Below are 12,009 nucleotides of genomic sequence, written 5' to 3'. Positions count from 1 at the left end.
CTGATTCAAGAACATAAAACTATAGGAAGTAGTTATATAACCGACATGCCCCTGGTACACCATTATGACTGAGTTGGGGTCCAATCTATAACCTTAATTGGAAGGGTGTCAATACCGTACCACCAGTAAGGACAAGCTGTGGGTGACCCTCATCCGATAGTGTCCCCTGTACGAGAATGGTAGGGCCTTTATCTAATAGTGCTTATCCACCTCATCATCCCTCATCGATAGTGTTGATGTCTCAACCTACGCTGACCATATAGTTCTGGAATGCAAGAATGACTGCTAAGGATCACACCCTCATCTGATAGTGTGTGTCCCCATCCTTGGGTTCACTCAATGTTAATTTCTACTCCCATCTAAATGGACACTGAACATGATTTACTGAACTGAACATGGATTAAGTTACTGAATTCCGTTGACTGACGGAATACTATGATATCTGACAACAAACTGATTTCATGAGATCATGGAGATTTCCTGAGTCATAAGACTATCTAAAGTCTAAGGATTATGGCTTAACTGAGAGTATCGTGAAAATATGACATGGATCTAAGCACACAGCTAATGTTTCGGGTACAAGTACCCCCAGGACTCGATGGAAAGAAACTGACCAAGCATAACTTACTTGAACATATAACTAACATCATAATCCATAATACATTTATAGAAGCATTCCATCAAAACATGTGATAGGCATAACTTGTACATACATGGGGATTTCATAATATCATATTAGTTGTACATTGTTCCTTCATCTAGGTATTTAATCAAACACATGGTAGGCATAACACACGGAGACAACATTATACAACAATTAATCATCATGATTCATCTCTAATTTCACCATCCTAGGGTTTATTCATAGGTTCACATGAATATACATCTATACAAATCAATTCCACATAAAATTGATCACCTAACATGGATTTGAATTCAATTGATCATTCTCAACACAAGCAAAACTAACCCAACATGAAATTTATAAAGAAATCCATAAACTTAGAAAAGAGATTCTTGGGCTTCATGGACGAAATAGGTCCATGAATGAACACAATGCATTCCTTAGTTCGTGGTTTTGTAAAGATTGACGGTGAAAATTTCTTGAAATTGGATATTCAATGAAAACCCTAGCTTGTTCTTGAGAGAAACTTGAGAGAAGAGAGTGAATTTTAGGTGAAAATTAGCTGAATCACGTGTTAAAGGGCTTAAATAGGGGTGGAAAATTGACCCTTTTAACCCTGGACGCATAATTTAATTTCAGTAAATTTTCCCGAACTGGGCCCTGGAGTGATGCGGCGCTATCGTGCTGTGTCGCTGGAATTTGACAATTGGGAAACTGAGAGTTGGCGCGGCGTGGAGCCATCATGTTGCCCCTTCTTTTGTGACCTGGAACTTTGGTGCGATGCAGAGGAAATTGCGCTAAGACACTGGAAAAGGGCAATTCTGAATTTGGGCCCTAGTGCAATGCACCATAATTGCGAACCCATATTGAAATTTGTAAAATGCCATTCCTCCTTATGGCACGGTGCGCCACTGACTAATATGGCATTGTTTTACGACGGGAACTTGAAATAGTCATAACTTCTTACCCGGTTATTAGATTTAAGTGAATCATATATCGATGGAAAGCTTATTGAATTTTCCACATGACAAAAAATTAAATCTTGAAAATTCTTCATAGAATAATTATCATTCACTTTATAAGCTAATACTAGGCATTCTTGGGATGAAATTAGTTAGGAAAAAGTACAAGGTATTACAATATCTCCCCCTTGAGAACATTCTTCCTTGAATTTGACTGATTGAGAGGGAAAAAAGACAACTGACGTACATACTGAACATAAGTAACTAGAACATGATCTCATGACTAATAAGCTGAACGTATAATACTGAATATATATATCTGATACATGTGTAACTAATTCATGAATGCATGACTGAATATTCTGACAAACTAAGTTTCTCACAATGAGAATGCATGTCTAATTCATAATTACATAACTGAACTGATATATGAGTGTATGACTGAATATGCAATGGTACTTGATACCAAGTTTATAATGGGAACATGAGCATAAAACTGCATATCAAGTTTTTGATGAATATTGAACATGAAACTGAGTAAGCTTTAGGAGAACTGTTACCTTGTGCTTGATCTAAGTTGGCAAAGAAGAGGTGAGGATACTTAGTATGCATGTCGGTTTCTGCTTCCTAAGTAGCTCCCTTGATGTACTGATTTCGCTAAAGAACTTTAACTAGAGAAACTTCTTTGTTCCTTAATCTATGAGTCTGATAGTCTAAGATTTCAACTGGAATCTCTTCATAAGAGAGAGTGTTCTGAACATCAATGCTCTGAATAGGGACTACAACTGAGGGGTCACCTATGCACTTCTTGAGCAAAGAGACATGAAAGACTGGAAGAACTGAGGCTAGATCTGAATCAATTCGAGCTCATAAGCTACCTTGCCAAAATGATTGAGAATCTTGAAGGGACCGACATATCGAGGACTGAGCTTTCCCTTCTTGATGAATCTTTTTACTCCCTTCATGGGAGAGATCTTTAGATAGACATGATTAGTAATCTCAAACTCGAGATCTTTTCTATGAACATCTGCATAAGACTTCTGTCGGCTCTGAGCAGCCTAGAGTCTTTTTCTAATTAAATGGACTTTTTCTAAGGCGTCGAATACTAAGTCAGGACCTATGAATGAGGCCTCACAAACTTCAAACCAAACAATTAGAGATCTATATCTCCTAACATAGAGAGCTTTGAATGGAGCTATCTGAATACTGGAATGATAGCTATTGTTGTATGCAAACTCAATCAAAGGTAAATGGTCATCCTAACTTCCCTTGAAATGGATTGCACACGCCCTTAGCATACCTTCTAACATCTGAATGGTCCATTTTACTTAACTATCTGTCTGAGGATGAAAGGCTGTACTAAGATAAACTTAGGTACCGAGATCTTTTTAGAATTCTTTCTAGAAATGAGAGGTAAACTGGGTACCTCTGTATAAGATAATGGACTTCAAAACACCATGCAATCTGACCAACTCCTTGATATAGAATTTGGCGTAATCCTCGACTGAATAAGAGGTATGAACTGGAAGAAAATGAGCTGATTTGGTCATTTTTTCTATAATGACCCAGACTGAATCATGATAATGACGAGTTCGAGGTAAACCCATCACGAAGTCCATGTTCATAACTTCCTACTTCCAAGTAGGAATACTGAACTCCTGCATAGACCCACTAGGCTTCTGATGCTCTATCTTAACTTGCTGACACATAGAGCACTTATCCATAAACTCTACAATGTTTCTCTTCATCCCACTCCATTAATAGATTTCCTGCAAGTCGCGGTACATCTTTATGGCCCCTGGATGAATAGAGTAGCGCGCACCATGCGCTTTTGCAAGAATTCGCTGCCTTAAGTCATCTATACCTGGAACACAGAGACAACCTTGACAATGCAAAACACCATCTCTCGCTTGGGAGAAAACCTCTACTTTTTGATCATGAATTGACTCTTTCAACTTGACAAGGCTGGGACCTCTATCTTGCTTTTCTTTCACCTCGAAAACTAGAGATGATTCTGAACTACTCTGAACCCGTATATCACCCTCATCTGTATCGACTAAGCAAATGACTAGTTCGGCAAGCTGATGGAATTTTTGATATAACTTCTTCTTACTGTCCTCAAGATAAGAAACACTACCCATGGATAACCTACTAAGAGCGTCGACCACTATGTTGGCCTTGCCCGGATGATAGAGGATACTCATGTCATAGTCTTTCAAGAGCTCTAACTACCTTCTCTGACAAAGATTGAGATCTTTTTGAGAAAAGACATACTGAAGAATCTTGTGATCTGTGAAGATATCTACACGAACTCCACATAGATAATGCCTTTAAATCTTCAATGCAAAGACTACGACTTCTAACTCAAGATCATGAGTAGGATAATTCCTCTCATCGGGTTTAAGCTATCTAGAGGCGTAGGCTATGACCTTACTATGCTACATGAGGACACAACCCAAACCTACTCTGGATGTATCACAATACACCACAAACCCATCTGAACCATCTGGAAGAGCTAAGACAGGGGATGAGGTAAGTCGAGTCTTCAACTCCTGAAAACTCTTCTCGTAAGGGTTTGACCATTGAAACTTGACTTTCTTCTGAATCAATCTGGACATAGGGGATGCAATATATGAAAATCCCTCAATAAATCATCTGTAATATCCATCCAAACCTAAGAAACTCCTAATATCTAATGGAGAGACATGTCTTGGCTAGTTTCTTACTACTTTGGTCTTTTGAGGATCAACTCTAATGCCATCACCAAAAATGATGTGACCAAGGAATGCTACCGACCTTAGCCAAAATTCGCACTTAATGAATTTGGTAAATAGATAATGATCTCTGAGTTCCTGAAGTACTGTTTTGAGATGGTTTGCATGATCATGCTCACTACAGGAATAGACTAGAATATCATCTATGAAGACTATGATGAACATGTCCAAGTACTGCTTAAACACATGGTTCATCAAGTCAATGAAAGCTACTGGGGCATTGGTAAGACCAAATGACATGACTAAGAATTCAGAGTGACCATACCGAGTATTGAAAGCTATTTTTGGAATGTCACATTCCTTAACTCTGAGATGATGATAGCCAGATCTGAGATCTATCTTAGAGAAATAACTGGCACCCTGAAGTTGGTCAAACAAGTCATCGATTCTGGGAAGAGGATACTTGTTCTTGACGTGACCTTATTGAGTTGACGGTAGTCTACACATATTCTGAGAGAACCATCTTTCTTGCGTATGAATAATACTTGAGTGCACCACGAGGAAATACTGGGCCTGATGAATCCCTTATCTAAGAGATCCTTCTGTTGTTCTTTTTGTTCTCTGAGTTCTGCTGGTGCTATTTTGTATGGTGGAATAGATATAGGCTGAGTATTTGGAAGAAGATCAATGTCGAAGTCTATTTCCCTTTTGGGAGGAATTCATGGAAGATCTTCGGAAAAGATATTTGAATATTCATTCACTATTGGGATTGATTCAAGGCTGGGAGTTTCAGAACTAGTGTGCTTAACTCAAACAAAATGATAGACACCTCCTTTAGATATTATTTTTCGTGCCCGAAGGTAGGAAATAAGCTAATCCTTAAAAGTGGATACACTACCCTTCCACTCAAGGACGGGTTCATTTGGGAACTGAAACTGGACTATTCTATTTCTACAGTCGACTGTGGCATAGCAGGAATGATGCCAATCCATGCTGAGTATGACGTCAAAATCAATCATCTCTAATTTGACTAAATCTGCTGAAGTGACTTTCTGAAATATCATAATCGGGCAATTTCTGTATACCCGCCGGGCTATGATGGTTATACCTACTTGGGTAGAGACTAAAAAGGGCCTTTCTAGGATTTTGGGGCTGATTCCAAAATCTCCTGCTATATAGGGAGTAACAAAAGACAAATAAGTTCCTAGATCTAGCAAAGCGTAAACATGCACATGAAAGATCTGTAATGTACCAGTAACTACATCAGGAGAATTGTCCTGATCTTGTTGGGTCTGAAGAGCATATAGTCTATTTGGGCATTGCCCGCTAGTAGCAATGGTGGTGGAATCCTGCTGATTCGAGCAACCGGACTAAGTTGAGAAGTGGAGATGACTCTGATAACCTAATTGAGGGCAGTTTCTGACTCTATGTCCTGGCTTGCCACAACCGAAATAAACATCACTGCCAGCTCTGCAAGTACCCTTGTGGTTCTTATCACAAGTCTAACAAAGGGGATTAGTTCGGGCATTGCTGAAACTGCCTTGAGACTTAGAGCCTGGCACTCTATCTCTGAACTTAGGAGCTGGAGCACTGGCTAAAGAAGGAGCTGGAACTGATGACTTAGGACAAAACTGAGAATGGTTTCCTCCTTCTAACTTAGGCTGGGCGAAGTTTAAACGACCTATCTTAGCTTTCTTATTCTGTTTTTCCCTCTGCTTAATCTTCTGTTCCTCTTTCTACTAAGCATGAGTCATAAGTCTGGCTAAAGTCATGTCACTATTTAGGATAGCGGATCTACGCTCATTAACCACACTATTATTTACCCCTAAAGCGAACTTAATCATCTTAGTTCTACCATCTGCAACCACATAAGGGGCATATTAGGCTAATTAATTAAGCTTTAGAGAATACTCTTTCATCGTTATGTTGCCATACCTGAGGTTGATGAATTTTAGCACCTTAGCCTCTCTAAGCTAATGGGGAAAGAATCTGTCTAAGAATGCAGTGACAAACTCCTCCCACTCTATAGGACCTGCATCATCTGACCTTTATGACTTCCACTGTTTGAACCAAGTATGAGCCACATCCTGCAACTGGTATGCAGTTAATCAACACTCTCAACAGTAGTCATCCCCATGATTTTTGTCACTTTCTAAACTTGATCAATGAATTCCTGAGGGTTTTTATCTACTTTTGACTTGTGGAAGGACGGATAATTCATTCAGGTGAAGTCCCAAATCCTAGCTGCAGCTGAGTTGGACACTGGGTTGGCCAGAATGATAGTTGGTCGCTCATTATAAGCAGCTATTGACTGAGCAAGAGTGGTAAAGGCGGTACTGAACTCCACATGAGAAACATGATCGCCCAAAGGTTCTTCGGGCTGAGGGGCTGACTAATTTCTTCTCTTAGGATGCATATTCTGAAATAAAGAGAAGAAACAGATAAGACTGAGAGATTAACTTGTGATTCTGCTCACTGGCACAATATGAATATTGAAAGAAGGGAAACTATTTCTAAACATCACATAGCCTCTGGCACATAAATGTGGTGCGCAACACACCTATGTACAAGACTATACTAGATGCGGCTTTCAGACTTCCTAGGACTCTATTGAACCTTAGGATCTAATACCAAGTTTGTAATGCCCCAAATTTGGTACCCGGAAAGCTACCGGTGCTCATGACCCCGAAGGACCACAAGCTAATCCATGACTGATATTTGTACCTGTATACTGCATAAAATACTGAATAATACGGAAACATGAACTGAATGGCTGTAAGGTTCAAAACTGAACATATTCCAAATAATATAACATCTGTGTGGGGTCATAGAATACACAAAACAAAACTGGACATACTGAAGTCTAAAACATGATAGTCTAGAAAGCCTCTAACTGATTGAACTATCTAAGTAAGGAGTTGATGGGACATGTCCCCAACTAACTCCAACTAATAAACTAATTAATGAGATAATATAGAAATAATTATGTCCTCAAATGATAAAGACTCACTTCTAACTCTGACTGCTGAAACTGGAATCTACTGCTGATCTGGATCTCGTGTCTCTGAACCTATCGTATAAGAGACCATAGCGCAAATGCATCAATACTTTGAATATACTAGTATGCATGTGAGGTATACTGAATGCATGGGGTTCATATGCATGAACAATGATAATAACTGACTAACAATCATGAGCGTGAGAATATATGTATGAGACATAACAACTGACACTAATACTGTGATAACATGATTACTGAATCTGAATATAACTAATAACATGAGTGACTGTATCTGACAGTCCTAAATCTGATGGAACTATCTGAGTTCCATATTGTATCTGAGTTGACTGTATCTGGCAGTCCTGAATCTAATGGAACTATCTGAGTTTTGTACTGTGTCTGAGTTGACTATATCTGACAGTCTAATTCTGTAACATGAAACTGTGGAAAGTAGTTATATAATTAATATGCCCATGATACGCCTTTATAACTGAGTTGGGGTCCAATCTGTAACCCCAATTGGAATGGTGTCAATACTGCGCTACTGGTAAGGACAAGCTGTGGGTGACCCTCATCTGATAGTGTCCCTTGTACGAGAATAGTAGGGCCCTTATCTGACAGTGCTTATCCACCTCATCAACCCTTATCGATAGTGTTGATGTCTCAACCTATGCTGGCTACATAGTTCTGGAATGCAAGGATAACTGCTAAGGATCATACCCTCATCTGATAGTGTGTGTCCCCATCCTTGGGTTCACTCGGTGCTAATTTATACTCCCATCTGAGTGGACACTGAACATGATTTACTGAACTGAACATGGACTGAGTTACTGAATTCTGTTGACTAGCGGAATACTATTGATATCTGACAACTGACTGAGTTCATAAGATCATGGAGATTTCCTAAGTTATAAGACTGTCTGAAGTCTAAGGATCATGGTTTAACTGAGAGTATCATGAAAACATGACATGGCTTTAAGCACACAGCTAATGTTTCGGCTATAAGTACCCCCAAGACTCGATGAAAGGAAACTGACCAGGCATAACTTACTTGAGCATATAACTAACATCATAATCCATAATACATTTATAGAAGCATTCCATCAAAATATGTGATAGGCATAACTTGTACATACATGGGTATTTCATGATATCATACTAGTTGGGCATTGTTCCTTTATCTAGGCATTTAATCAAACACATGGTAGTCATAGCACATGTAGACAACATTATACAATAGTTAATCATCATGATTCATGCCTAGTTTCATCATCCTAGGGTTTATTCATAGGTTCACATGAATATATATCTATACAAATCAATTCCACATAAAATTAATCACCCAACATGGATTTGAATTCAATTGATCATTCTCAACATAAACAAAGCTAACCAAACATGAAATTCATAAAGAAATCCATAAACTTAAACTTAGAAAAGAGATTCTTGGGCTTCATGGACGAAAGGAGTCCATGAATAAACACTATGCATACCTTAGTTCGTGGTTTTGTGAAGATTGACGATGCAACTTTCTTGAAATTGGATCTTCTATGAAAACCCTAGCTTGTTCTTGAGAGAAACTTGAGAGAAGAGAGTGTATTTTGGGTGAAAAATGGCTGAATAACGTGTTAAAGGGGTTAAATAGGGGTGGGAAGTTGACCCTTTTAACCTTGGACGCATCATTTAATTTCAGTAAATTTTCTCGAACTGGGCCACTGGTGCAATGGAACTATCGTGCCGTGTCATTGGAATTTGACAATTAGGAAACTGAGGGTTGGCGTGATCTGGAGCCATCGCGTTGCCCCTTCTTTTGCAACCTGGAACTTTGGCGCGACGCGGGGAAAATTGCGCTAAGACACTAAAAAAGGACAATTCTGAATTTGGGCCCTAGTGCAACGCGCCATAATCGAGGACCCATAATGGAATTTTCCAAATATCATTTCCTCTTGTGGCACGGTGCGCCACTGACTAATATGGCACTGTTTTACGATGGGAACTTGAAATAGTCATAACTTCTTACCCGGTTATTAGATTTAAGTGAATCATATATCGATGGAAAGCTTATTGAGTTTTCCACATGACAAAAAGTGAAAATATTGAAAATTCCTCATGCAATAATTATCATTCACTTTATAAGCTAATACTAGGCATTCTTGGGATGAAATTAGCTAGGAAAAAGTACGGGGTGTTACAATTATAAATAATGGGCTAACTTAGAGGGAAATGGAGTAAATACTTAAATTAGATATAAAACAATTAGAATAGACTAATAGATAGATAAAGATCAGTAATCATCCCAAGACTTAGTTATGTCAGTACAAGAGCTATTATAAATGAACCTAAAGTACTGAATAGTCAATTACAATCTATATATAAAATAAAAGACTAAACATAGATAGATAGAAAGAGAAAATGTAAAATCCAACTTTGAGAGCTCACTCGATGTCTGAAATCAACTCATCAAATCAGCGACTACCCTTAGTTCTCGGATCTGCACCAAAGAGGTACAAAAGTGTAGTATGAGTATCAAAACTTCAAGTACTTTATGACATCTAAACAACACTTCCTCTCAGATGATGATACAATCGTTGTCAAAATATAGTAACCCAACAAAGGTTGGGGTCGAATCCCAAGGGAACATGTGAAATTGTGGATCTCACCAGTTGTTGTCTGTAGGTAGAATAAGAAAAGTAAATAGCGGGGCTTTTGTATAGTAATCACGAGTAAGTAACTATATTAACTTCGATTGTAATTAGTGTAGGTGGACACCAGGATTATATTCCCCCTGGATTCTCAACTCTGTAAGCTTATCGTGCTTTGTTGAACCAACCTAATACTTTGCATGCAGAATCGATAAGTTTTGAACCTTCTGCAGTCTTTTGAATGAGCAAAAGGATTTCACCGTTTACCATTTGAGTTTTATAATGAAGCCTTACTAACCCTTATATTGATCCCATTTAACTATTACCTTTTGAGTCTCTAGTTATTAGATAAAATCTAACCATCTTACTCATATAGAACCTAGAAGCGTGGATTGAAAGTTAAACTCAGAATTACTAGTCTTTATCTTTTCCTAGTCACTACTCTATTTTTAGAGTAAGCAGAAATATCTAGGCGGGATCCTAACGTATTGTAATGCCCTGAGAGTGAACCCTGGGCACCATACGATGATTACGATCATAAGTGACCCCAAACTAACCCTTGTTGGTACCTGCTGTGAGCACTGAATATAATAACAGTAAACATGTGTGGAACTTAACTGATAATGGTATAAGGTTTTAAATATAAAAATTAATACTGAATCAAAACACTTAAAAGTTCTGTCTAAAAATAATACTATATGACTGTCAATAGCAATTGATAACTGAATAACTGACTGAAAAGTGTGTGAAAACCTCTACTAACTAACTATAGAGTTGATGGGACAAGCCCCCAACTAACTCCGACTTACTACTTAACTGAACACAATGAAATAAACATAATGGTCCTCAAAACAAGAGGACTTACCACTACTACTGCTGTGGGTACACTGGGATATCTAGCTACACCTGGGAAGATGAGTGTCCGAGCCCATGATATGAAACATCATACCATAAAAAAAAGTATGTGATCAGTACTTTGAATGTTCTGGTATAATAAATGTGGTTAGGCTGATAACCATGGATCATATGCATGAATAATAATTAACTGTATGAATAACGTGAGATACTGAGTAAGAATGCATGAAATCTGTAAAGACTAATAATACATGACCAAGCATAAAATATATTCTGACATAACTTGCAAACTGAAACACTAAATACTGATAACTAGATAACTGATATATGTATGCTATGGTCAAACAAAACTAAAAAATATAATATTGAACTAATTACTGGACTGAGACTGTGGGAGCTATCATCTAACCGACATGCCCCAAATGAGCTAATTGGGGTCCAACCTGTAACCCTAGTTGGAAGGCTGTCAGTACCGTGCAATGGGTACTAACAATAGCTATGTGGATCCACTAAAGAATAACCTTCATCTGGCAGGTGAGATAAGTGTTACCCTCAACTGGCAGGTGAACACTTTATTAACCCTCAACTAGTAGGTTGATATATCTAACCTACGCTGGCTACGTAGTTTTGGAACCAAGGGACTGCTACCAAAGGTCACACCCTCAACTGGCAGGTGAGCCCCCATACCTAGATTCGCTTGGTGCTAATCCTACTCCTAACTGAACTGACTTTAAATACTAAACTAAACTAAGCTTATTGACATGATATACTAACTGAACTGACAATGCTATATCTAAAAACATACTGACAATGCTAAGACTAAGTAAACAACTAAGTTTTGGGTATTCATAACCCCCAAGACCCGATAGCAATGACAATAAGATCATAGCAACACTTTGAGAACATGACATGTAGTTAATATTCAGAACTCATTCTTTGAGGCATTTCATCAAACACTTGTAATGTATGGCTTAAACATGAGAATAGTTTTTAAAGCATGTAGTAATAGCATGATCTTGATACTAAATCCCCAAAGTGAGGCTTAAGTCAGTGAACAACACCATTCAATACGTAGGGTTTAATAACAAAATTTTTTTTATGAAAACATGATATAAACTTGAAATTCATGGAATCTTATAGGCAAAATTAATGGGAACATGTAAAAATCATGACATTAAACTTAAACTTGGGTTCTTGGACTCCATGGGTG

The sequence above is a fragment of the Capsicum annuum genome, chromosome 1 (assembly GCF_002878395.1).
Source record: "Capsicum annuum cultivar UCD-10X-F1 chromosome 1, UCD10Xv1.1, whole genome shotgun sequence".
Taxonomy (NCBI): domain Eukaryota; kingdom Viridiplantae; phylum Streptophyta; class Magnoliopsida; order Solanales; family Solanaceae; genus Capsicum; species Capsicum annuum.
Note: the sequence above shows the minus strand (reverse complement) of the source record.